The sequence below is a fragment of the Microcaecilia unicolor genome, chromosome 5 (genome assembly GCF_901765095.1).
Source record: "Microcaecilia unicolor chromosome 5, aMicUni1.1, whole genome shotgun sequence".
Taxonomy (NCBI): Eukaryota; Metazoa; Chordata; class Amphibia; order Gymnophiona; family Siphonopidae; genus Microcaecilia; species Microcaecilia unicolor.
Genome location: NC_044035.1, coordinates 320,763,447 through 320,784,564, shown reverse-complemented (window position 1 = coordinate 320,784,564; position 21,118 = coordinate 320,763,447). Strand labels below are relative to the sequence as shown.

The window sequence follows — 21,118 nt, the reverse complement described above, 5'->3', positions numbered from 1 at the left end:
GAGGACAGAAGAATTAGAAAAGGTTCAAAGAAGAGTGACCAAAATGATAAAGGGGATGGAACTCCTCTCGTATGAGGAAAGGCTAAAGACGTTAGGGCTCTTCAGCTTGGAAAAGAGATGGATGAGGGGCGATATGATTGCGGTCTACAAAATCCTTAGTGGTGTAGAACGAGTAGAAGTAAATCGATTTTTTACTCATTCCAAAAGTACAAAGACTAATGGACATTCAAGGAAGTTATATGGAAATACTTTTAAAACAAATAGGAGGAAATATTTTTTCACTCAACAAATAGTTAAGCTCTGGAACTCTTTACCGGAGATGTGGTAACAGCAGTTAGTGTATTTGGGTTTAAAAAAGGTTTGGACAAGTTCCTGGAGGAAACGTTCATAATCTACTATTGAGACAGGCATGGGAAAGCAACTATGTGATTTGTAGCATGGAATGTTGCCACTATTTGGGTTTCTGCCAGGTACTTGTGACCTTGCTTGGCCACTGTTTGAAACAGGATACTGGGCTAGATGGACCATTGGTCTGACCCAGTATGGCTACTCTTATATTCTTATGTTCTAAAGGGGGGTCCTCAGGGATCGTTCCTTTCACCCATTCTCTTTAATTTATTGGATAGCTGGGAAATTAATTTTCACTTTTTTGTAGATGGGATCCAGCTTATTTTAATGAAAATGATCAGGGAAATATCAAGACTAGGTTTAACTCACAGTTTGATATGTTTATATACTACATTTAGACAAGATTGAAGCGGTGCAAAGAAAAGCTACAAGAATGGTATGGGATTTGTGTTACAAGACGTATGAGGAGAGTTGCTGAACTGAACATGTATACCCTGGAGGAAAGGAAAAACAGGGGTGATATGATACAGACGTTCAAATATTTGAAAGGTATTAGTCCGCAAATGAACCTTTTCCAGAGATGGGAAGGCGGTAGAACTAGAGGACATGAAATGAGATTGAAGGGGGACAGACTCAAGAAAAATGTCAGGAAGTATTTTTTCACAGAGTGGTGGATGCTTGGAATGCCCTCCCGCAGGAGGTGGTGGAAATGAAAACGGTAACGGAATTCAAACATGCGTGGGATAAACATAAAGGAATCCTGTTCGGAAGGAAGGGATCCTCGAGATTGGCTGGCGGAGCTGGTGGTTAGGAGGCGGGGCTAGTGCTGGGCAGACTTCTACAGTCTGTGCCTTGAAAATGACAGATACAAATCAAGGTAAGGTATACACAAAAAGTAACACATATGAGTTTATCTTGTTGGGCAGACTGGATGGACCGTGCAGGTCTTTTTCTGCCGTCATCTACTATGTTACTATCCAGCTTATAATCAAAATAGAGAAACGCCTATATTGTGACCCAAATCGGGAGATAGACGTTTATCTCACAAAAACGAATAAAGCGGTATAATCGAAAGCCGAATTTGGACGTTTTCAACTGCACTCCGTCGCTGATGTGGACAAAGTTGATGGAGGCGTGTCGAAGGCGGAACTGGGGCGTGGTTATCGACCGATCAGAGATAGGCACCTTTCGCGGATAATGGAAAAAAAATATGCGTTTTTAGCGAGAATTTAGGGCACTTTTCCTGGACCCTGTTTTTCCACGAATAAGGCCCCAAAAAGTGCCCTAAATGACCAGATGACCACTGGAGGGAATCGGGGATGACCTCCCCTGACTCCCCCAGTGGTCACAAACCCCTTCCAACCACAAAATATGCCGTTTCACAACTTTTAATTTTCACCCTCAAATGTCATACCCACCTCCCTGGCAGCAGTATGCAGGTCACTGGAGCAGTTATTAGGGGGTGCAGTGGACTTCAGGCAGGTGGACCCAGGCCCATCCCCCCCCCACCTGTTACACTTGTGCTGGTAAATGGGAGCCCTCCAAACCGCCCCCCAAACCCACTGTACCCACATGTAGGTGCCCCCCTTCACCCCTTAGGGCTATAGTAATGGTGTAGACTTGTGGGCAGTGGGTTTTGAGGGGGATTTGGGGGGCTCAACACACAAGGGAAGGGTGCTATGCACCTGGGAGCTGTTTTACCTTTTTATTGTTTTTGTAAAAGTGCCCACTAGGGTGCCCGGTTGGTGTCCTGGCATGTGAGGGGAACCAGTGCACTACGACTCCTGGCCCCTCCCATGAACAAATGCCTTGGATTTATTCGTTTTTGAGCTGGGCGCTTTCATTTTCCATTATCACTGAAAAACAAAAACGCCCAGCTCACAAATTGTCGAATAAAACATGGACGTCTATTTTTTTCGAAAATACGGTTCGGTCCGCCCCTTCACGGACCCGTTCTCGAAGATAAACGCCCATGGAGATAGACGTTTTCGTTCAATTATGCCCCCTCCATGTAAGATATTAGAGATGTTAAAAATAAGAAGTTTAAAAGGGATGAAATAGATAATACAAATGGTTTGATTTATCCTTATGCTCAGGCTAGGACATATATATGACATAGAAAGGCAAATATAGATTCTAACAAATCGAAGGGCCCTTTTACCAAGCTGTGGAAAAAAGGACCCTGCGCTGGCAGCGGAGGCCGTTTTTCCCACGCTCCAGGGCCCTTTTTACTGCAGTGGGTAAAAAAAAGCCCCCAGCACACATGGCCACGAGTTGAGGTGGCAATATGGGCTCCTGCGCTAACCCAGCAGTAACTGGGCAGCGCGTGGCAATGCCCAATTACCGCCAGGTTACTGCCGTGCAAGCCATTTACCGGGGTTTTATTTTTCCCACAGAAATGGAGTGCATTCGGGGTGGGACTACTGCCGGTGGCCGCGTTGGGCCAGAGGTAATCCCAAATGAGTGAGTGGTAAGCCCGTGTTGGGTTTACTGCCGCTCTGTTAAAGGGCCCCAAAATAAAGTTACACACATTACTGACCCAAGTGTTTCCCCCCCTCCCCACTATATGACAACTCATTACACCAGACAAAGGGAGAAAACGCATCAGAAGCGATTTGGGTGACTCATACACATCACCTCTAAGTAGTCTAATCAATTCACCCCATCCTGGACCCTCAAGCTCTTTTTTTAGAGAGGATTTGGGACAAGGAACCACCAAAAATAAAGAAGACACAAGAGAGATTTCTCTCACGCCGTTTTTATCTCCAGAAGGGCAGAGGCAGTTTCTCTCAAGACAGGCCCTCCTACCACAATTATCAACACAATTACCGACACAACATTCAGCAACTCCTTTATCGAAACAGAAGTAGAAATTCCAGTTTTTAATCTTTCAAATGTAACTTTGACAGAGACACAGATGCATGTTCTCCAGAAGGGTCTATCTTTTGTTCCTACAACTAGATATAATGCTTTCCAAACCAGAGCAGATCTTGTCAAGTTTGCTTGCAAGGTACAAATTACACAGTCTTTTCTAGACAATTCGACATCTTGTATAGATTTCTCAGTTGTTAAGAGACCATCACAATGGGTACCATCAGGTCCAATTGACCTTCTGATACAATCCTTCAATACATGTGTCCATCGAAAAGTGACTGCTTTGGAAAAGAGGACTAAACAACATTACTATAATCTATCAAGAGTGGAAGAAGCAGTGGTTCGATCATTGGCTAGTAACCACTCTATAGTCATTAAGCTGGTAGACAAAGGAGGGGGAATATCATCATCATACAGAACAGAGAAGATTATATATCAGAGATTGAATGATGGCTTTGTGATCATAGATATTATACATTGTTAGACTCTGATCCTACATACTCAATTCAAAAAGATGTACAAGAAGCAGTACAATTAGCATCATCAAGAGGGTTACTCACATCTTTCAAAATCCAGTATGATGCGACCAAGATTAATTTCCTATATTTATTCATTAAGAAGGACGAATATGGCTTCACTACAACACTTTATTGGAAATCCTCAGAAATGCATTCTTGTTTTCTTCCAGCTTCCATAACTCATCATTGAAACGGAATTTACCCTACCGTCAGTTTTTAATGTCTCAAGAGAATATGCTCCAAACATGAAGATTTCAAGAAACAATCAGCTGTGATGCCAGAAAGATTGAAAAGAAGAGGATATCCATCTACATGTATCAAGGAAGGTTTGATAAAGCTAGAGGCCAACTTAGAAGGGACCTCTTAACTAATCATCAGGAAAAGAAAGCCCCAGACATAGTATGCACCCTACAATTTTTTCACATTGCTGTACAGATTCAGAAAATAATTAGAAGAAATTGGCATATTTTGGAGAACCATGAGTATTTTGGACACTAACAATTGGTGGTTGTATATAATCAAGGAAGGAACCTTAAGAAACGTATGGTACCATCAGCTCTTCCGGCATTACCCACTGATCCTCCGGCTGATCTTCATTTAGGACACAGACGCTGTGGGAGTTGTAGTGTGTGCCTTCACGCCATGGAAGTTTCACCATTTGTACACCCACAGTCTGGTAAAACTCTGGTATTAAAGCACACATCTGATTGTACCACGTCACCAGTCATTTAAAGTGCCTGTGTCACCGTCTTTATGTGGGCAAAAAGAAAAGACCAGTGAAAACCTGCATAACTGAGCACAGAAGTTGTATCAGTGATGACTTCAAAAGTGCACCTGTCGTGGAACACTGGAACATCACTAACCATCAAATAGATGACCTGAAGTTTTTTGTCTTTAAAGTCCTCACAAACTCATGGAGAGGAGGTGATATAGACAAACATCTCCTCAAGGAGGAGAAAAGGACCATCTTCTTTATGAGAACCCTCTCACCGTCTGGACTAAATATCAGAGATGTATTTTAGACCTTTTTTGTCATAACACATGCATACACACTTTTCCTGTAGTTTTTATTAATTTACTAGTAAAAAAAGGCCCGTTTCTTAATGCAATGAAACGGGCGCTAACAATGTAATGAGTTCCTGCCATTAATGTTTCCACGGTTGTATTCTGAATATAATTGTTGTTTCTTTATATACAATATTTTTTCAGTAAACTGTGTTACAATGTGGTAAAAGTTTTCCTTGTTCAGGCCCTTCAATCAGTTTAACAATCACAACAGAAGAGCTCCTTACTCGTGAGAATGCAACATATAGTTGCCCATGTGAGAGACTGAGAGTGACAGTGTGTTTTACAGACAGTGTAAGAGAGAGATACACAGAGTGATTGAGTGTGTGTGTGTGTGTGTGTGATGTCTGTGTATGTGTGTGATGTGTGTGAGTGACAAAGTGATTAAATGTTTGTCTTCCCTTCCGTTCTGTGTACTTGCCTCCACTGATGTTTGTACCTCCCTGTATATGATTGTTTGTTAGAGATTCAATCCACTCCACTTCCCTCCTCTAAGTTCCGTTCTGTCTGATTGGTTCTTCGTTCCTGTGACGTCGCGTTTGTTTGCTTGGCAACTATGCAGCGTTCCGTTTCCTCGACGTGAGGGCGGGGACAGTGAGAGCTAATGAAACGCTGAATGACAGACTTACGAACCCTACACTGCCACAGTGCCACAGAGTCAGCTTCAGAATGTTGGAGGTGCTTTTTATTATATAGGATAATTTATTCTGTTTATAATTGGGTTTTTGCAATTTTTTGTAGTGATTAGACTGTTTTTTTTTAAAACATGTATGGTATTATTTTTAACATGCTACCAACACCAGAGATGGGTTATCATTGGTCTCCCCCTTTTTTAACCTTTGTTTTGGCCATTTTACCTTTTTATCCTGTCTGTCTTTATTTTTGTCTGGTTTTATTTTTTAACCAGTTATCTATAACCAGTTTATCTTTTAACCAGTATTTACTTCCTATACGGACATTTTTTATAAGTGCCACCAGCTATGGTTCTTTAGCATTTTATGCATTATTCATGTTTGACGTGCCATTAGGGCTGTGTCATCACTGGCGTCCTTTTTTTTTGCGCCTTTTTGCCTGGCAGCAGCTAGGAGCTTAGCATGTTCTTTTGTTATGGTGGTAAGTTTATTTTTATTTTTATGTTTATATTATACTTCTCTTTTTTTTTTTTAAGTGATTAGTCTTTCCTGTTCATTTTTATGTGTAGCAACACTAAAGTTACTTTAAGCGTTTGTCAGTAGAGACTATTACTTTCCCCAGCACACTGTGGGTTTGGATAACCGGTGGCATTATAAATGTTTTAAACTGGTTTTATAGCATATACGATTTTAAAACATAACTCATTTTTAATGTGCTTTTTACAGTATATATGTTAGGTTTTTTTCCCCAGCTCCCTGGCTTTCTGTGTTTCAATGTATCTGGTTGAGGGTAGTCATTTTTTTTTTTTTAGTGAACAGTCACCTTTTAAACATTTTATTCATAGTTTTCTATATTTAAATGGTAGTAGATCCATGTAATTTTTTTTCTACCAGCGTTAGTCTTATGAATACATATCCTCTCCTCTTTTATTTATAGAAGTGACACTGAATTCTCACATTGCCTGCATTACAACAGACCTTTCTCCCAAAAGACCACACACAAGAGTTTTGTAGCCTTCCAATGTTTAGTTATTTATTTGTTTTTCTTGTGTAGCAATTGTTTCAGACCCCTGATGCAGGTGGTGTTTTCCTCCGAAGCACGGACCCATGTCGGGCCAAGTTTGGTGCTTTGAATAAAGATTATCTCTTTTCCTTACACGTGTGAAGTCGTGTGTCATCCTCTACTCCTTTGGAACCTACATTTATTGGATGAGCAGTGCTTCCATCTAGTGTGGTGTGTTAACACAGATATTCAGCCATGGGCCTATGATAAGAAGGTGGAATGTGGGTGGTGTCATAAGCCAGGGATAAATGTTAGCACCCATTTGCACAACGTACTAACTGTTCAGCTGTCCGACCCCTTCCTGTCCCTCGGAGATCCTCTATGCATGCCCCCTGCTTTCCTAGGTTCACATCCCATCCTTTTCTCCACCAGCAGCAAAGAAGAGTCATAAATAAGAGTATCTTCTATTTTCTTTTCCCAATTAGAAACATTTGCATAGTAAGATTTAGGAAATACAAAAATCTGCATCTTAAAATATTCATTATTTTTATACAGGATCTCATGTATTATACATGCAGTAAAAACATCAGCGAGGAGAGTTAGTGCCCATTGCACAGTGCCTACACGTGTACAGCAGTGCAGTGGTTTAAGGAAGCTTGAATAAAGCATGAAACACTCGCATTCATTAAATAAGGGAAACTGCACCAACTAGCAGGGCCGGTCCTAGGGTCTCTGATGCCCCCTTGCAGACTATCAGTTGGCGCCCCCCCCCTCCCGCATCTCCTTTCTCTCTTCTCCCACCCTGCCCCTGTCCAGTGATTCTCCTTCGCCCCCATCGCCCTCCCATTTATGGCCACCTGCCCGCCCTCTTCTCCCCCACAACATCCCCCTTTTTCTTCTTGCCACCCTGCGTGGTTTAAGTCTTTTTTAATTTACCTCCGTCCCAGCGGCCGCGTCATTTCAAAGCCCTGCCCGTCTCTAGCCTTCCCTCCCTTCGTTCCCTCAGAGTCCTGCCCTCGAGGAAATGACATCAGAAGGCGGGACTCTGTGGGAATGAACTCACGAAGGGAGGGAAGGCTAGAGACGGGCAGGGCTTTGAAATGATGTGGCCGCTGGGACGGAGGTAAATAAAAGATTTAAACCCCCAAGGGCAGCGAGGTATGGCAGCACAGCACCACAGCAGCGCCCTTGAAGGCAGGCACCCCCCTGCGGTGCTTACCCCGCTTACCGGGTTTGACCGGCCCTGCCAACTAGGGGTTTAATAAGGGGAAGGGGAGGCAACATGTAACAATATGATGACCGTCTATATGTACTCATATTGTTATGTATGACCTGCTAATGGAATTCTATATGGAAAAGAGTAACTGGATTTGGTAACAATAAAAACTGTTGGCATACCAAAGTTGGGAAATAAGGGGTGGGAAGGAGGGAAGGGAGTAGGATAGGTAGGGGGAAGTAAGTGGAAAATGTTGATGATATGTTTCTTGGTTGTATTGCTCTAGTGCTCTCAAGAGTATGTTCAGTTAAAGTAGTTATGAGAATGTGTAGAGATATTTCTTGAAGTGTCATCAATAACAAAAGTTGAAACATAAATAATGGAAACCCCGCAGCAAAGTTCCACCAAAATGAAGAAAAGTGCAAGATGAAAACAGAATTTTCAACAATGAATGGGACCAACAAAGCAGTAGTCACCATGTCAAGTCACAACAAAGCGGTATGCCTACTTTGCCGAGTAATCGCCTTGGGTTTCAAATTATGCAATTTGAACCTGACACAGCTTTTGTGAAACAAGAGGGCCCCTTTTGGGGTTTTTTTTTTAAATTGGAGCCTTTAGAATACGGGACATTGTGAAGATTTCCACAATTTCGACAGGCAATGCGAGAGAGTTTTTCTTATAACGGCTAAGTACTTGTTTGAGTCCCGTTCTTGTCTTCTTTTTCAAGGAACTGTAATATATGTGACTATAACGGAACTGAGTTAAATGGACACATTGGTTTTTAGGACTGTGAGCCTGTGCTGGTTTTTTTTTCTCCCTTGATTTTTGGTATACCTACAGGGAGTTGCTTTCCACCGCTGTTATTTCAGACAGACTGAAGCCTCCTGTGATAGAATCCCCACTGAAGTTTGCTAAAAAGTCCACAACTCTTCTTGGGGTGGTTGAAGCCTCTGTTTATTTAAATCATAATTCCTTGCAAAGGGGGGAGGGGGAGAGGTATCTTGGGGTGATAGTATCCGAGGATCTGAAGGCGACGAAACAGTGTGACAAGGTGGTGGCCGTAGCGAGAAGGTTGCTAGGCTGTATAGAGAGAGGTGTGATCAGCAAAAGAAGTCGTTGGTGAGGCCCCACCTGGAGTATTGTGTTCAGTTTTGGAGGCCGTTCCTTGCCAAGGATGTTAAAAAAATGGAAGCGGTGCAAAGAAAAGCTACGAGAATGGTACGGGATTTGCGTTCCAAGACGTATGAAGAGAGACTTGCTGACCTGAACATGCATACCCTGGAGGAAAGGAGGAACAGGGGTGATATGATACAGACGTTCAAATATTTGAAAGGTATTAATCCGCAAACGAACCTTTTCCGGAGAGGGGAAGGCGGTAGAACGAGAGGACATGAAATGAGGTTGAAGGGGGGCAGACTCAGGAAAGATGTCCGGAAGTAATTTTTCACAGAGAGGGTGGTGGATGCTTGGAATGCCCTCCCGCGGGAGGTGGTGGAGATGAAAACGGTAACGGAATTCAAAAATGCATGGGATATGCATAAAGGAATCCTGTGCAGAAGGAATGGATTCTCAGAAGCTTAGCCGAAATTGGGTGGCGGAGCAGGTGGGGGGAAGAGGGGTTGGTGGTTGGGAGGCGAGGATAGTGGGGGGCAGACTTATACGGTCTGTGCCAGAGCCAGTGATGGGAGGCGGGACTGGTGGTTGGGAGGCAGGAAATACTGCTGGGCAGACTTGTACGGTCTGTGCCCTGAATAAGGCAGGTACAAATCAAGGTAAGGTATACACATATGAGTTTGTCTTGTTGGGCAGACTGGATGGTCCGTGCAGGTCTTTTTCTGCTGTCATCTACTATGTATGTTACTATGTAAGTGTCTATTTTAGCAGTTGTAGAAGCAAAGAATTTTGGATCTATTACGTTGATAAAATAACCTAAGCCATAACTTATATATGAGGCAGTAAAAGTTTATGAAACTAAGCCTACTAAATTATGTGCTACTATGATAATTGGTTCCAAAGTCCCTATAAATCTGAACTGTCTGATCTATCAAGATACTTTTTATGTTGGCAATAAGAATTCACATCATCTACGCAATCCAGTATTGATATTTATAGCAAACATTAACAAATGTGTTGGTGAAACAAGCTAAAGACAGGACAGGGATACTTAGGTGATGTTTAATTGGCCTGAAATTCACGTCTTCGGACTCAAATGCGTTTAATGATTACTTCTGATGACCTCTGTACTTGGGGTAGTTTTTCCTTTAAGCATGAAGACTTCACACACTAACTTTATCTGCTGACAAACCAGCTATAGGACTGCTGGATTTAGACATACCGGAAAGTGCTTTCCATCATAATTTCACAAGATTTAAATACTACAAAGAAGAGACAAGGTAGGGAAGAATGTTTTTTTTTTAAGTGTAACTAATAAAATCATTCCTCCCACTAAAATAGCGTTCAGTTGGTATGGAGGGTAATTAAAATCTAAAGGTCTGGGGTTCTTAATTAGTTGTAGAACATGTTCCTGTCCATGGATTAGATTTACTGGTTAAATATAATAGTAAAGAGGTACCTTATCTTACAAAATGTCTACTGTGCTAAAAAAAAAAAAAAAAAACTTAAGAAAAAAAAGGGGTTGATATTCAGCTGGCGGCACTCAGCGTTTTGCTAACTGCTACCATTACATTAGGACTTCTAGACTGCTTGCACCTTGATAGTTCTAAGCAGGTTACAATAAAGATAACCAAACGTAATCTGGGAGCTACATTTAAATCAACAAAAGAGTTATACAGCAGAATAACATTCAAAAGGATTTTAAAACAATGTCTGGGCTCCAGCATTGAATTTCTGGGTTTATGGAGCCGGTTAAAGGATAGCCAGTTAAGTGCAATATTCAGCCCTTAACCGGCTATGGCAAACTACATAAGGCAGGACTAACTTTATGCAGTCCTATTTATGCGGTGACCTTGGCCAGTTAAGTGCTGAGTATTCGCTCCGCTCTCAACCAGCCAAGGGCTGACTTCGCCTCAGAACACCCCCAAAATAGCCAGGTAGGCGTTAGGCGCTACCAGTTAAGCGCTGCTGAAAATGAGCACTTAGCCCTGAACAACATTTTGAATATTGACGTGAAAAGTATTTAATTGAAAATTTAACTGATTACTAAATGTGTGTAGCATTGTCTTAGTGTTAGTATGATCAAAGGCATCCAAAACTTTCCTGGAAAGCATTAGAAAATTGTGTGTAGCACATTTACATAGTAACTTAGTAACAAACAACAGAAAAAGACCAGCCTGCTCCATCTAGTCTGCCCAGCAAGGTGTCTAAAGTTATACCTGCTGCTCTGCACAGAACATACAGGTTACCTCCTCTAAACCTTTGTTTAGGATTGTTCCTGTCGCTCTGTGCGGGTTGCAGCCCTCTGACATTTGTTTTACTTTGATTCCATATTATTGTGTTTATCCCATGCCTTTTTGAATTCTGTCATTGTTTTTGTCCCATTCAACTCCACCAGGAGGGCTTTCCAGGCATCCCCCCCCCCCCCCCCCCCCCCGATCTTTTCAGAAAAAAGTATCTTCTGTAGTTGCTTTTAAGCTTACCTTCGTGCAGTTTCATTATTGCTTATCGTTTTCCTTATTCTATATACACAATGGCATTTTTATTGCGCATTTTCAATTATTTTCATTATAAAAGTCAAATATTTTTATCTTATATGCATTGCCTCTTTATTTTTACTTTTCAGTTTTCTTCATTTGTGTTTTATTATAAACTAGCCGTTAAGCCCGTAAAAACGGGCGAGATTTCCAGCTACCCTCCTCGCCGCCGCTCCCTCCCCCCCTCCGTGCCGGGCCCCCTGCACTGACCTGACAGCGCCTCTCACCTCCGTGTGAAAGCGCTGCAGGCAGCAGCAGATCACTCTGCTGCTGCCTGCAGCACTTCCACACAGAGGTGAGAGGCGCTGTCAGGTCAGTGCTGGGGGCCCAATGCGGGGGATGGTGGAGGTTGGTGCGCTCGATGTTCGTTTCCAGGCGGCAGCAGCAGCGTCCGACAGTGACTCCAACTCCGTTTCCCTCTCTGTTCCGCCCTCTGACGTCATCACGTCTTGACACGAGGGCGGGACGGAGAGGGAAGTCTCTACTGCGCATTTGCACGTGAGTCGGTCACTTGCCATTTATATGTTTGATTTCCATTCTTTTCCTTTCTTTTGTGCCTTTTAACTTTTCTCTTTATTTTCATTGCATCCCCAAACACTTTCTTTCTTACTCTGTCCCACTGGCATACCATCTGACTTTGGTGTCCAGAAGATAAATGTGCATTAGTCCGACTCTCTTCTTTATGGACTCACCTGACACCAGCTCCAAGATGGCCTACATCTCCAATTCTAGCACTCTCATCCATTCTCTCTCCCATCTTTGAATCTACTGTGCCATTGCCACTTTCTTAGTCAGCCCCTGCAGTGGCCACCACAGCTTCCTCTGGCCACTGTGGGTCAAAGTCATGTTTCCTCCTCCATCTAGCTTCATAGGTCAATGGTAGATGACCATCTCCTTCTGGCCTATGACATGTCTCCTCTTCTCTACTATCTTCCCTTCTCACTCTTTTCCATGCCTTGTTCCTACCTTTCTATCAGGCTTATACCACGATCTGTGAGCCCCTGTGCCAAACAACGTCTGGCAGCCAGACAGTTCTGATCTTACCTGAAGAATCAGGACTGGAACCTCCAAGGAGGACAGGGCTGGACGCAGGATGTGCAGCAGGCAGATGACAACCGGCAAATCCCAGGGCCAACCAAAGGCTCGCGGCAGGTAGCAAAGTCCAGGTCCAAAAACAGAGGTTCAAGGCGGGCGGCAGGCAAAAGCAAAGTCCAGGTCCAAACAGAGGTTCAAGGCAGGCGGCAGGCAAAAGCAAGGTCCAGGTCCAAACAGAGGTTCAAGGCAGGCGGCAGGCAAAAGCAAAGTCCAGGTCCAAACAGAGGTTCAAGGCAGGCGGCAGGCAAAAGCAAGGTCCAGGTCCAAACAGAGGTTCTAGGCAGGCGGCAGGCAGAAGCAAAGTCCAGGTCCAGTCAGGGTTCGAGGCAGGTACTCAATCCAAAAACACAGAACTCAGGAATCCACACTAGCAGAAGCCGAAGCAAAGAGTTCTGCCAGAGTCTGACTTAAGTAGCCCCCTCCATCAGGGAAACAAACATCAGCTGTCCGGAAGGCGTGGCCAACAACCAGCCCAAGAGCTCTGGATAGGCTGGTCACAAAGAGCGGGCGGAGTCTAGCCGCGACCAGCCAATCCGAGCCCAGAAGAGGCGTTCCTCATGCTCCTGGGTCCCGCACCCGGAAGAGACTCTCCAGCTAGTGAGCGCCGGCCATTATGGCAGCGCCGGCGCTCTCCAGCCGCTACCGCTCCATAGCGGCGGACCGGAGCCGTCCAAGAGGCAGACGAGACTCCCCCACCATGCCGCCCGTAGCCGGCGATACCCCGCTCTCTCCTGCTCGTGGAGCGAGGCATCCCAGCAGGCAGAGCGGCACAGGTAAGGGACGTGATAGTACCCCCCCCCCCGTAAGCCCCCCTCCTCCGTCTCGGCCCTGGTTTTTTAGGGTAACGAGAGTGGAACTCGTGCAATAACTCAGGGGCATGGATATTACCAACTGGCTCCCAGGAGTTATCCTCAGGACCAAAGTTCTTCCATGAGATCAAGTAAAACAATCGTCCTCTCTGGAATCTAGAATCAAGAATCTCCTTTACCTCAAACTCAGGGTCCGGGTCAGAGTCTGGAACCAGAATCCTCTTTGGTGCAGGATGCCAGCGGGAAGTCCGAAAAGGCTTAAGCAGAGATACATGGAAAGCATTGTGAATGCGAAGATTACCAGGTAAGTGAAGGCGATAGACCACCGTCCCCACTCTAGATTGCACAGAAAATGGACCAATGAAGCGAGGAGCAAACTTAAGAGAGGGAAGACGCAGTTTGAGATACTTGGTGCTGAGCCATACTTTCTGTCCCGGCTGGAATACGGGAGCGGCACATCGCAGCCGGTCAGCAAACTGTTTATACCGTGCAGCAGCCCTTCCCAACTGCTGACGAACCACTCTCCAAGTGGCATGAATGGTGGTGAGGGTAGACCGGATCAGTGGAGAGACCTCAGTCACAGGAATCGGAGGCGGAAGACGAGGATGCCGTCCAAAAACAGTAAAGAAGGGTGATGTCCGAGAAGCAGAATGAAAGCTATTGTTGTAGGCAAACTCAGCCCAGGGCAGAAGATCAGTCCAATTATCTTGACGCGTATTAGTGAAGGTCCTGAGAAAGGCTTTAAGGGTCTGGTTCGTACATTCTGCCATGCCGTTGGTCTGTGGATGATAAGCTGAAGAAAAATGTGTGGCAACCCCAAAGGCTGAGCATAAAGATCTCCAAAATCTAGAGGTGAATTGAGAACCTCTATCACTGATGATGCGTTGCGGTAGTCCATGTAACCGAAAAATGTGCTGGATAAACTGGGAGGCAAGCGCCGCCGCAGATGGCAGAGACCGCATGGGGACGAAGTGCGCCATGCGGGAAAAACGATCCACCACCACCCAGATGATCGTGTTGCCCTTGGAGCAAGGAAGATCAGTTATAAAGTCCATGGAGATCTCCTGCCAAGGTAGCTGGGGTACAGGCAACGGTTGAAGAAGACCCCACGGCTTGCCTGGCAAAGACTTGGTGCGGGCACAAGTAGGACATGTAGAGACAAACTGCCGAATCTCCTGAGCCATGTGCAGCCACCAAAAATAGCGGGAAATCAGATAAGTTTTACGAAACCCAAAATGTCCCGAAAAAGCAGCAGAATGACCCCACTGAAGAACCTTGCGACGAGACCGGGTAGGAACAGGAGTCTTAAGGCAGGCGGACGCCCCCACAGTAGGGGAAAGGCAAGCAGGATTGAGCATAGGATAGAGCTCCTCAGGCTCCTCTGGTACATCAAAAGCTCAGGAGAGAGCATCCGCCTGAACATTCTTCTCCGCAGGACGGAACACCAAGTGAAAGGTAAAACGAGCAAAAAACAGTGACCATCGGGCCTGCCGGGGATTCAGGCGTTTGGCATCTTGCAAATAAAGCAGGTTCTTGTGATCAGTGATGACAGTAATAGGATGAGCAGCCCCCTCCAGCAGATATCGCCACTCCTGAAAGGCGAGCTTCAGAGCCAGCAGCTCTCTGTCACCAATGGTATAATTACGCTCTGCCGGAGAAAACTTCTTAGAAAAAAAAAAACACGGGTGTCTCTTACCAGAAGGAGTCGTCTGAGACAGCACAGCCCCAACCCCCAAAGCAGAGGCATCCACTTCCACAATGAAAGGCTTCGTGACATCAGGACTACGGAGTACAGAAGCAGACAGGAAAGCCGCCTTCAAGGTAGAAAAAGCCTCCAGAGCAACTGGAGACCAGTGCCGAACATCCGCACCCTTCCGAGTAAGGGCTGTCAAAGGAGCCGTGATGAGAGAATAATGGGGAATGAATTGTCTGTAGTAATTAGCAAATCCAAGGAAACGCTGCAGAGCCCGGAGACCTTGAGGACGAGGCCAGTCACGGATAGCCTGTAGTTTAGCAGGATCCATTTGTAATCCAACAGCAGAGATAATATGTCCCAAAAAAGGAATAGTGGATTGATGAAAAGCACATTTTTCCAATTTGGCAAACAGTCGGTGATCCCGGAGTCGTTGAAGGACTGTGCGCACATGTCTGGGATGATCCTGAGGAGAAGCAGAGAAGATCAGAATATCGTCCAAGTAAACAATGACGGAAGCATAAAGGAGATCTCGAAAAATGAAGTTGATAAAATCTTGAAACACCGCAGGAGCGTTACACAGACCAAAAGGCATGACACGATACTCAAAATGGCCTTCATGAGTATTGAACGCCGTCTTCCACTCGTCCCCCTGGCGGATACGAATCAAGTTGTAGGCCCCTCGGAGATCCAGTTTAGTAAAAATCACAGCTCCTTGGAGCCGATCAAAAAGCTCCGGGATAAGCGGAAGAGGGTAACGGTTCTTGACTGTGATGTTGTTAAGTCCTCGATAGTCAATGCAGGGTCGCAAGGACCCATCCTTTTTGGAGACAAAAAAAAAACCTGCTCCGGCAGGAGAAGAAGAAGGTCGAATGAACCCTTTACGAAGGTTCTCCCGAATGTAGTCCCGCATGGCTGCCGATTCGTCCCGGGACAGGGCATATAATCTTCCTCTAGGAGGCATCGTGTCTGGCAACAAATCAATGGGACAATCAAAAGGGCGATGGGGTGGGAGGGAATCCGCCTCCCGGGCATCAAAGACATCAGAAAAATCCTCATACTCCTTCGGAAGACAGGCCTCACAGGGATGAAGGACTCCAGGTAGAGCTGGCACTTTAGTAGGAGGAGGGTGCACTGGTGTCAGACAGGTCTCAAAACAACGCGTACTCCATTGACTGATCTCACCCAAAGGCCAGTCTATGCAGGGAGCATGCAGCCGCAACCAGGGTATACCTAAAATTACAGGATGAATGGCTTGAGGTAATATAAGAAACTGTATCTCCTCATGATGAAGAAGGCCCACCTGCATTTGAAGCGGAAGGGTGAGATGAGTAATCGGCTGGGGAAGAGTAGAACCATGAATGGAAGTCACCTGCAGAGCTGGTCTACAGGGAATAACCGGCCTTCCTAGTCCCTGAAGTAAGCTAGCATCAATAAAGTTGCCCCCCGCTCCTGAATCCAGCAAGGCTAGGGTATTTATTCTGAATTCTCGCCAAAGTAAGATAATCGGTACTGTCATTAAATTATCCGGAAGGGCTCCTGACTGACCCAAAACCACCCCCTCCACAAGGCTAGGGTCTAAGCATTTCCCGGCTTGTTGGGACACCCCTTCACAAAATGACCAGGTTTGCCACAATACATGCATAATTTATTGTCCCTCCGGTGGGCCCGCTCAACGGCTGATAGTCGGTGCCTGCCAATCACCATAGGTTCCTCAGATCCCTCCGCAGCCGGACCCGCAGCTCCCTGAGGAGAGACAGTACGTTGCCTCTGAGGGGAGATCCTTCGAGACGAACGAGAGGCACCCAGTTCTCGTGCCCGTTCCTGGAACCGGACATCTATCCGGATACATAGAGAGATTAGAGCATCCAGAGTACTAGGAATTTCACGGCCGGCTAACTCGTCCTTAATACGCCCACTCAAGCCTTGCCAGAAAATGGCCGTAAGAGCCTCTTGATTCCATTTAAGTTCTGCAGCCAAGGTGCGGAATCGAATAGCGTAGGCTCCTACCGAGCTGTTACCTTGCTGAATCCGTAGTAGCTCCCCTGCAGCAGAGGAGGGGCGTCCTGGAACATCAAATACCATGCGGAACCGGCGCAGGAATTCTCCAAGATCTGAGAGGAGAGGATCCTGTTGTTCCCAGAGTGGTGACGCCCATGCCAGGGCAGGACCAGAGAGTAACGAGATGATGTAGGTAATCTTTAATTTGTCCGTAGGGAAAGAAGCAGGTTGCATGTCAAAGAGCATTTGACATTGGTTCAAAAATCCGCGGCATGCGGAAGGCGTCCCGTCAAACCGGGGAGGTTCGGGCAGACGAAAGGCAGGTTGAGAGGGAGATGACCTACTTGTCCCGGAAGATGGTCCTCGCTGCGCTGACATCTGTGAGCATACGTCTTGTAGTACCCCAGACAATCTGTTAAGCTGAGCCTGCTGTTGTTGCAGGGCTTGGGCCAAGTCAGTCAGATCCGGCTTATCTGGCGAGCTCATGGCTTCGGCTTTCTATCAGGCTTATACCACGATCTGTGAGCCCCTGTGCCAAACAACGTCTGGCAGCCAGACAGTTCTGATCTTACCTGAAGAATCAGGACTGTAACCTCCAAGGAGGACAGGGCTTGGACGCAGGATGTGCAGCAGGCAGATGACAACCGGCAAATCCCAGGGCCAACCAAAGGCTCGCGGCAGGTAGCAAAGTCAAGGTCCAAAAACAGAGGTTCAAGGCGGGCGGCAGGCAAAAGCAAAGTCCAGGTCCAAACAGAGGTTCAAGGCAGGCGGCAGGCAAAAGCAAAGTCCAGGTCCAAACAGAGGTTCTAGGCAGGCGGCAGGCAAAAGCAAAGTCCAGGTCCAAACAGAGGTTCTAGGCAGGCGGCAGGCAAAAGCAAAGTCCAGGTCCAAACAGAGGTTCAAGGCAGGCGGCAGGCAAAAGCAAAGTCCAGGTCCAAACAGAGGTTCAAGGCAGGCGGCAGGCAAAAGCAAGGTCCAGGTCCAAACAGAGGTTCAAGGCAGGCGGCAGGCAAAAGCAAGGTCCAGGTCCAAACAGAGGTTCTAGGCAGGCGGCAGGCAGAAGCAAAGTCCAGGTCCAGTCAGGGTTCGAGGCAGGTACTCAATCCAAAAACACAGAACTCAGGTATCCACACTAGCAGAAGCCGAAGCAAAGAGTTCTGCCAGAGTCTGACTTAAGTAGCCCCCTCCATCAGGGAAACAAACATCAGCTGTCCGGAAGGCGTGGCCAACAACCAGCCCAAGAGCTCTGGATAGGCTGGTCACAAAGAGTGGGCGGAGTCTAGCCGCGACCAGCCAATCTGAGCCCAGAAGAGGCGTTCCTCATGCTCCTGGGTCCCGCACCCGGAAGAGACTCTCCAGCTAGTGAGCGCCGGCCATTATGGCAGCGCCGGCGCTCTCCAGCCGCTACCGCTCCATAGCGGCGGACCGGAGCCGTCCAAGAGGCAGACGAGACTCCCCCACCATGCCGCCCGTAGCCGGCGATACCCCGCTCTCTCCTGCTCGTGGAGCGAGGCATCCCAGCAGGCAGAGCGGCACAGGTAAGGGACGTGACACTTTCTTCCTCCCTCACTCTCTCTCCCTTCTTCCATCCTCTATCCCACTACCTTGCTGAAATATACTCTTTTCTAATGGAACTCTAGTGTTTCTCTTTGTAAGCAAAGAGCTGTGTGGTGGTAGAGAGGTAGCATGTTAAAAGGAGGAGGAAGGAAAAGTGTGTGAATATAGAGCCATAACTAGGCTAGTCAGCACCTGGGGAAAGGACGCCTCCACTCCTATCTCTAAACCAGAGATGGGAAACCACAGACCTTGAGGGCCACAACTCAGTCAGGTTTTCAAGATTTCCACAACGAATATGCATGAGTTTGATTTGCATGCAATGCTTCCATTGTATGCAAATAGATCTCATGCACAGTCATTGTGGAAATCTTGAAAACCCAACTGGGTTGTGGCCCTCGAGGACTGTGGTTGCCCAACCCTGCTCTAACTTTCACTCTGATTCACAGTCCTTTTTAGATCTCCTTCCTCTTCCTCTTCCCCCTCTACCAATCTAAATGATAGGAAGACGGTGACACTCGCACTTCCTGGCTTTTCATCTGCTGCCAGTCTGCACTTACATTCAGTCATTTTTTCACTTCCAAAGGGCTATTTAGGACACTGGTGGATGGGGGTAGTGGTAGTCCTGTTTGATCTATCAGGCACCACCCTACACAGAGTCAAGAGCGGTGGTGACTGGTTTGTTTCCTGAAGTTCTACAAATCTGATGGCCATTTTCTTGGCACCATGAGAACTAGGGACCCAAAACCTGATTTATAAATAGCTGTACTAGCACCCATGTCCTATTAATCCAGTTACTACTACTGCTTAACATTTCTAAAGAGCTACTAGGGTTACGCAGCGCTGTACAATTTAACATAAAAGGACAGTCCCTGTTCAAAGAGCTTACAATCTAAAGGATAAGTGAATAGTCAGTTCGATAGGGGCAGTCAAATTGGGGCAGTCTGGATATCCTGAAGGTAAGAGTTAGGTGCCGAAGGCAGCATTGAAGAGGTGGGCTTTAAGCAAAGACTTGAAGATGGGCAGGGAGGGGGCTTAAAGATTGAGACAACAAAATTCCTAAAGATTAACTATTTCGCTATTTTATAAAGACAAGTAAATGGAGGCTAACAACCTGGTTCATTTCTGGCTGGCTAATACAAAGAATCTAGTTTCTACTTCTGCTTTATACTACTAGCATTTACTTTCCAATTGGAAATGCAAAATAATTGCATAAATTCTTGAAGTTATTTTTAAAATCGTGAACGTACCTTCTTCAAGCCAAAAATAAAGTACTGCTTCCTTTTATAGTCTTTGCCAAAATGCATTTTTTCCAGTGTAATCGGCAAACGAGTTGCACTATACATAGCTGATAAATGTTGTCGGCATGAAGTACAGTGCTATAGCATATTGGCATGTACTAGCAGTTAAGATGATATTCCATTACAATGCACATGTGTGTTATTGTAGTTACAAAATGAATGAAAAAAAATTAATTATTATACAGTGTCTGGATCTGACCTGTACCATTATGCTGGAATAACACAAATTCTTCTAGAAATCTTTTAATACAGACATGGTGGAAGGCAAACTAATGTACCATTTCATTAGTTGGAGATATCATGGTAGCATCCTGATAGGTTTGGGTTTTATCAGAAAGAATGCACTCCATTTTAATCATGCTTATGTGTAACAATATCTAAAGCTGAGTTTATCACTTCATATTTGTGATGCCCACTGTGGAATATAAAGCAAAAAGATGAAATGTTCAATTGAAAAGTGGAGGAAAAAGGCCTCAAAAGTCACGGCTTAGCCTCTTTTGCTGAGTGACTGTCTTAGCGTTTTTCAACAAATTTTGATGACATATTGGTGCATCTTCTAATTATGATAAACTGCATCTGCTCTTCATCTATTTGAGCATCCTGGTGGCAAGGTTCAGCCACATGGCAGCTGTTTAAAGATAAGCGGTGACTTATCTACTTCAATCAACTATTCATTTAGATAAGATCAATGAATATGCAGCCCTAAACTTAACTGGATAATATCTGTTTATCTTAAGACTACTATTTGTGCAGTCTTGATAGATACAGTTGTGATAATCTGTGGCGTCTTGCCACCAGAATGCTTCTGATCCTACCCTCTCCTAAATGACTTTTGGCTGGATATCAGTTATGTGATGACCTGTTCAAAATTTTCGAACCAAAGAACATGTGATACCCATCAGTAAGCACAAAGGCCTTTTCAAATTGACCCTCTATGTTCTGTATTTCTCAGTCTCTCAAACTTACTACTGATTCTCACTGAAGTACTTGTATTGTCAGAGCCGTGCCGATGCGGTAAGCGGGGTAAGCGCCGCAGGGGGGCGCCATCCTCTGGGGGGCGCCGCCGCTGCATGCTTACCTTGCCCCTCCCACTCCCATGTAGGAACTGCCCGCCCTCTTCTCCCCCCCCCCCAAGATCCCTTTCCTTTTTTTTTTTCTTTTAAATTTACCTTCCTCCGGCAGCGCAGCGTCAGTGAAGGAGGCGGCGCTCCCAGTCCCGACGTCTCTAGCCTTCCATTGGTTTGCTCAGTGTCCCGCCTTCTTCTGATGTCATCCCCTTGACGTCAGAAGAAGGCGGAACACTGAGCGAACCAATGGAAGGCTAGAGACGTCGGGACTGGGAGCGCCGCCTCCTTCACT

At 45.7% G+C, this 21,118-nt stretch overlaps 1 protein-coding gene across 5 annotated transcripts in view; it reads left to right on the top strand.

The window, feature by feature from the left end:
• SLC7A9 (solute carrier family 7 member 9) overlaps nt 1-21,118 on the top strand; it is a 93,611-nt gene that overhangs the window by 25,656 nt on the left and 46,837 nt on the right. For 3 of the 5 annotated variants that reach the window (XM_030204410.1, XM_030204409.1, XM_030204411.1), the window contains exon 1: nt 9,928-10,049. The exons of the other annotated variants lie outside the window; for them this stretch is intronic. The gene's annotated coding sequence lies outside the window, so the exon portion shown is untranslated. Of the gene's footprint in view, nt 1-9,927; nt 10,050-21,118 lie in introns of those variants that run through there. 5 annotated transcript variants of the gene reach the window in all.